Source organism: Capricornis sumatraensis, chromosome 2, assembly GCF_032405125.1.
Source record: "Capricornis sumatraensis isolate serow.1 chromosome 2, serow.2, whole genome shotgun sequence".
NCBI classification, from domain to species: Eukaryota; Metazoa; Chordata; class Mammalia; order Artiodactyla; family Bovidae; genus Capricornis; species Capricornis sumatraensis.
In genome coordinates, this window is record NC_091070.1 from 203900846 (window position 1) to 203906845 (window position 6000).

Here is a 6000-nt window from a genome sequence, read left to right on the forward strand (position 1 = left end):
CAGCATCAGTTTTGGAGCATACCCAAATTAGGACATTTTCAAAGCTCAAGTCCCATCACACCCTACTATGCACCCTTAACTCTAGCCAACTTAAACTACAAACCAGATGCCCACGCCTTCCCTCTCCCACGCCTTCTCTCTTTCTGGGCCTGTTACCCAGAAGCCCTTCTTGCTTTTGCATCTGTCATCCCCTATTTTTCAAGAACCAGCTCAGGTTTCACTGATTTCACGATAAGCACAAAGAATGATTGCTTACCCTCTGAATTCCTGAGCAGACTCTCAGGTCCCTTGGAATGCAATTTGCCCTCCAGGTTTCTTAACCTAGCCGAGTGTACTCACAGTCTCCCCACCCCCTCTACCCCCTACCTCCACTGCCCCAGTTTGGTTCAATGGCTTACTCCCATGGCCACAACTAGACCTTTTCATCACCCAGCACTGCACAGGCTCAGTTCAGTTCAGTTCAGTCGCTCAGTCGTGTCCGACTCTTTGCGACCCCATGAATCGCAGCACGCCAGGCCTCCCTGTTCATCACCATCTCCCGAAGTTCACTCAGACTCATGTCCATCGAGTCCGTGATGCCATCCAGCCATCTCATCCTCTGTCGTCCCCTTCTCCTCCTGCCCCCAATCCCTCCCAGCATCAGAGTCTTTACCAATGAGTCAACTCTTCCCGTGACGTGGCCAAAGTACTGGAGTTTCAGCTTCAGCATCATTCCCTCCAAAGAAATCCCAGGGCTGATCTCCTTCAGAATGGACAGGTTGGATCTCCTTGCAGTCCAAGGGACTCTCAAGAGTCTTTTCCAACACCACAGTTCAAAAGCATCTATTCTTCGGCGCTCAGCCTTCTTCACAGTCCAACTCTCACATCCATACATGACCACTAGAAAAACCATAGCCTTGACTAGACGGACCTTAGTCAGCAAAGTAATGTCTCTGCTTTTGAATATGCTATCTAGGTTGGTCATAACTTTTCTTCCAAGGAGTAAGCGTCTTTTACTTTCACGGCTACAGTCACCATCTGTAGTGATTTTGGAGCCCCCCCAAAAAATAAAGTCTGACACTGTTTCAACGTCTTTTTCCCATGAAGTGATGGGACCGGATGCCATGATCTTCATTTTCTGAATGTTGAGCTTGAAGCCAACTTTTTCACTCTCCTCTTTCACTTTCATCAAAAGGCTTTTTTGTTCCTCTTCACTTTCTACCATAAGGGTGGTGTCATCTGCATATCTGAGGTTATTGATATTTCTCCCTGCACTCTTGATTCCAGCTTGTGTTTCTTCCAGTCCAGCGCTTCTCATGATGTACTCTGCATAGAAGTTAAATAAGCAGGGTGACAATATACAGCCTTGACATACTCCTTTTCCTATTTGGAACCAGTCTGTTGTTCCATGTCCAGTTCTAACTGTTGCTTTCTGACCTGCATACAGGTTTCTCAAGAGGCAGGTCAGGTGGTCTGGTATTCCCATCTCTTTCAGAATTTTCCACTGTTTATTGTGATCCACACAGTCAAAGGCTTTGGCATAGTCAATAAAGCAGAAATAGATGTTTTTCTGGAACTCTCTTGCTTTTTCCATGATCCAGTGGATGTTGGCAATTTGATCTCTGGTTCCTCTGCCTTTTCTAAAACCAGCTTGAACATCAGGGAGTTCACGGTTCACGTATTGCTGAAGCCTGGCTTGGAGAATTTTGAGCACAGGCTCAGGGACCTTAAATTTCAGTGTCCCCAGGGTGACCACAGGTGCTTCTCACACTCTTGCTTCAGAGGCATCTTCTGTATGAGGTTATCAAGATCTCCAATCTCCTCTTCCCTGTCTCTCTGTTCCTCCAAGCCACACAGACCCTGCCAGCCCCATAGATCTTTCCACAAACTCACCAATCCCTTGGCCCTTACACCCTTCCAACTATACAAAATCCAGTTCTGGGTCAGTTTACCCCTGAGCCTTCCTGGATCCTTCTCCCTCAGTGGCCTGAGAAGAGGGGCAAAGTGGTTAAGAATACCCACAGGAATCATCAGGGTTGCAGTCTAGGCTCTACTACATGCTTATTGTGGAACCTTGGGCAAATTACCTAAGTTTTTGGTCTTCAGGCTTTTCATCTATAAAAGAGAAAAGTAATAAAACATACTCCTCAGGTGGAAGGTTCAATTTTTAAATGCCAGAGACATGGCAAAGCCTCAGTATCTGGTTACATGTTAATACTGCTTTTTATTACTGTACATCTCCTTCACTGGGAGGAGAAAGTCTCAATGAGGTAATGCACGAAGGCACTGAGAACCATGCCAGGCCCAGGACAGGCACTCCATAAGGTTGGGGGCTATTATTATTACTGAACTGAGTTTCCTTCTTTAAAGCCTTTGCCTGCACTGGATCTTCACTGTTGCGTGAAGACTTCCCCTAGCTGAGGCAGGTGGGGGCTACTCTCTCTTTGTGGTGAGGGGGCTTCTCATTGTGATGGCTTCTCACTGTGAAGGCTTCTCTTGCTTCAGAGCACAGGCTCTAAGCGCGCGCTCAGTAGTTGCAGTTGGCGGGCTTTAGAGAGTGGGCTCAGTTGTTGTAGTGAGTGGGCTTAGCTGCCCCAAGGGGTGTGCGATCTTCCCAGACCAGGGATCGAACCTGTGTCCTTTGCATTGGCAGGTGGAGTCTTTACCACTGGACCACCAGGGAAGTCCTGAACTGGTTTCTGGGACTGCTGTCATAAATCACCACAACTGGGGAGCTTAAAACAACAGCAGTGTACTGTCTCACAGCTCTAGAGGCCAAAGTTTAACACATGAAGGCGTCTTCCAGGTTGGCTCCTTCTAAGCCTGAGCCCAAGAGTCCCCTCATGCCTTTCTCCTTGCTTCTTACAGCAGCTGGCAATCCTTGGTGTTTCTTGGTTTCTGGGTGTGAAAGTCCACTCTGTGTCTCTGCACTCATATGGCCTTCCTGTCTATGTCCCAGTCTCATAACTCCCCTTGACCTTCTCTTGTAAAGATACCTGTTGTTGTATGTAGGGCCCACCCTAAATCCAGGCTGATCTCCTCTTGAGGGCCTTCACTTAACTGTATCTGCAAAGACCCTTTTTATTCCAAGTATGTTCACGTTCACAGGCTCCAAAGGTTAGGAGTTGGACATATCATGTCAGGGGCCAGCATTCAACCTTCCACAGTGATCTTTATGCAGTTTCAGGAGAGGGGTGGGAGTGGAAGCCAGGTTGCAAAGAATTAAGAGACAAAGAGGAAAGGGAGAGAAGAGGAAAAAAATTCTTTTAAAAAGGACAGTGGGGAGGTAAAGAAATGTAGATAATTATTGACAGAGATTTGGTGAAGGATAAACAGAGAGGAAGCTGGACGGGGAGTAAGTAGAAGAGGAATTTTTGTTCCTATTTTAAAATGCTGTAGAAACTTGAGTCTCTTGGGGGCCAGGTGAGTAACTAAGAAAGGGAAGATCTTGAGGATCCAGGAAAGAGAGCATTCGTGGCTGTCTTGTGGTTAAGAATTCGACTGCCAATGCAGGAGATATGGGTTTGATCCCTGGTCCAGGAAAACCCCACATCCCACGTGCCACAGGACGACTATGCCCACGTGCCACAAATACTAATCCAGCGCTCTAGAGCCTGTGAGCCTCAACTTCTGAGCCTGGGTGCTACAACTCCTGAAGCCTGGGCTCCCTAGAATCCAAGCTCTGCAACAAGAGAAGTCACCTCAATGAGAAGCCCACGCACCACAACAGAAAGCTCGCCCCAGCTAGAGAAAGCCCATGAGCAGCAGGAAAGAACAGCAAAAAATAAAAAAGATTTAAAAATGTTAAAAAAAAAAAAAAAAAGATGCAGGAAAGAGAGAGGAGGAGGAGGAGAGCAAGGAGCAGGACCCAGAGCAGGGTCACTTTCAATACATCAGGGCTAACGTGGATGACTCAGTAAATCCAGAGACAGGTCAATCACAGACCAAGAGCAGTCATAGAACAAGTCAGAACAGACATATCGCTGGAGGAGAAAAAAGCTGAGCCAAGGAGCTGCAGAGACAAGAGAAAACATAACCACTGAGCCTCTGGAAGAGCCTAAAACACAAAGGGACTGAGTCAGAGATGATGGTGGGATGGTTGATGAAGCACTTTCTCCTGCTTTTTCTCTTCTGAAGCTCTGTCTACTGCTGGAGGGCAGGCAGAATTATGATGCCCCTTGGGTGGAGAAAGAAACCAAGACTCAGAAAGCCCTTGGGGTTACTGAAGGACATACAGGTACTTGGGGTTACCAAAGGACACACAGAGGTCCTGGGTGAGGAGGCAGGGGGCCCTGAGAGGGTCTGGGGGAGTCTCCACCTGCACATAGCAAGAGACATCCTTGAGGCCTGCCCAGAAGCAGGCACCCTCTTATATACTTGCCTGTACTCTCCTTCTTCCACCCTCCTCCCTGGGCTGATCTTCCTAGTTTCCTACCTCTTGGATCTTTCCCAAGGGACTTTCCAGCGTACCTCTTCTTCCTCCAACCCTTTACAGACCTAAAACTGGACCTACCTTTTTCCCTCTAAACTGACTCCTCCTTCTGTATTCCCTACTTGGCAGTTGGCACCACCAGCCACAAATCTGCCTCTCTGTAACATCCAACCAATCACCAAGTGCGGTGTCTTCGGCCTCCTAAATATCTCGTGAGCCTACCTGCTCTCTCTCTCCCCGGGCCTTGTCGCCCTGTCTTGCCTTAACCCTACCACCTACCACAGGCCCCCACCTGATCTCCCTGCCTCTTGGCCTCCCCAGTCCATCCTTCAAACTGCTACAGCCCGAGCTTCCTGAACCATAAAGATGATGTTCTTGCTCAGGCATTGAAAGAGCTCTGCTCACTTCCCACCTCTGCTGGGTAAAGCACAAATTAGTATTCAAAGCACTTTATGATTTTGCCCCTGCCAGCTTCTCCAGCCTCAATGGCTGGAGAATCTGAGCATATTCCACCCTCCAGTCACACCTACAATCTGATGTTTTTCAACTGCTCCTCACCTTTGTCTAGGTTAAATTTGTACTGCCTGGAAAGTCCTCCTTCCCAGCACCATCTGCCAAAGCCAGCGCAGGTATCTGCTCTGCTAAGAAGCTCTCCTGCCCCTCCATCCCGTGGGGTTCACCCTCCCATGTGCACTTTCCCCCACTCCTCTCATCACACGTCTCACCTTATACAAAATTGTTTCCCTGCCTGACTACCCATCAGATGAGACGGAGATTCCCAGGTGGCCCGGGGAGGCTTCAGGAGCTGACACATGCTGGTGCTCAGTCACGATTTGCTGGACCGTGCTGATGGCCACAGCGTCCACCAATCCACCAGAGTTTGCCGTTTACTTAGTCATTGCTCCATTATTGCCACGCCTCCCCATGATGCATAGTCAGCTCAAAACATCTTTACAAATAAGAGTTTCTTCCCCTTTCCATTATTCATTTGGAATACATTCTGCAAACTGCTTTTATTGGCCAAAGTTTATACTTGTGTGTGGCTTTTAATAGGCATGGCCAAATCGTTCTCTAGAAGGATGGTGTTGATTACATCACTACTACGTAGTGCATGGATCTCTGTAACACTGACAGCACTGGCTTTCATCATTTTCATTCAGATTTGCTACTTGAACAGGTATGATTGGTGATGGTCTCTTCCTTCAAGGAGGCTTCTCTAGTTCTAGAGAGGCAGTTGTAACACCATGAGAGAGGGTAGCTGAGGGGACTGTGTGAGCCTGGAGGGAGTGGAGGTTCAGTGAAAACTTCCTAAAGGAGATGACATCTAACTGGGACCCAACCAGTTGATGTTTCCTGTTGCCATGCAGTCCGTGACATCTTCCCCTGCACTGGCTTTCTCAACCTTATCTTCACCCATCTTCATTCATCTCCTGCTAAAATGTTCTCAAGTCCCAGAATCAGTAAAGTATAATAAGTCAGTGGGAATAGATGTTTTTTCCATCTCACAAATGAGGATACTGAGGTTCACGGGGATCACACAGCTAGTGAGTGAAAGGACTAGAACTTGAACCAAGCCCCCTGGCTGTCTC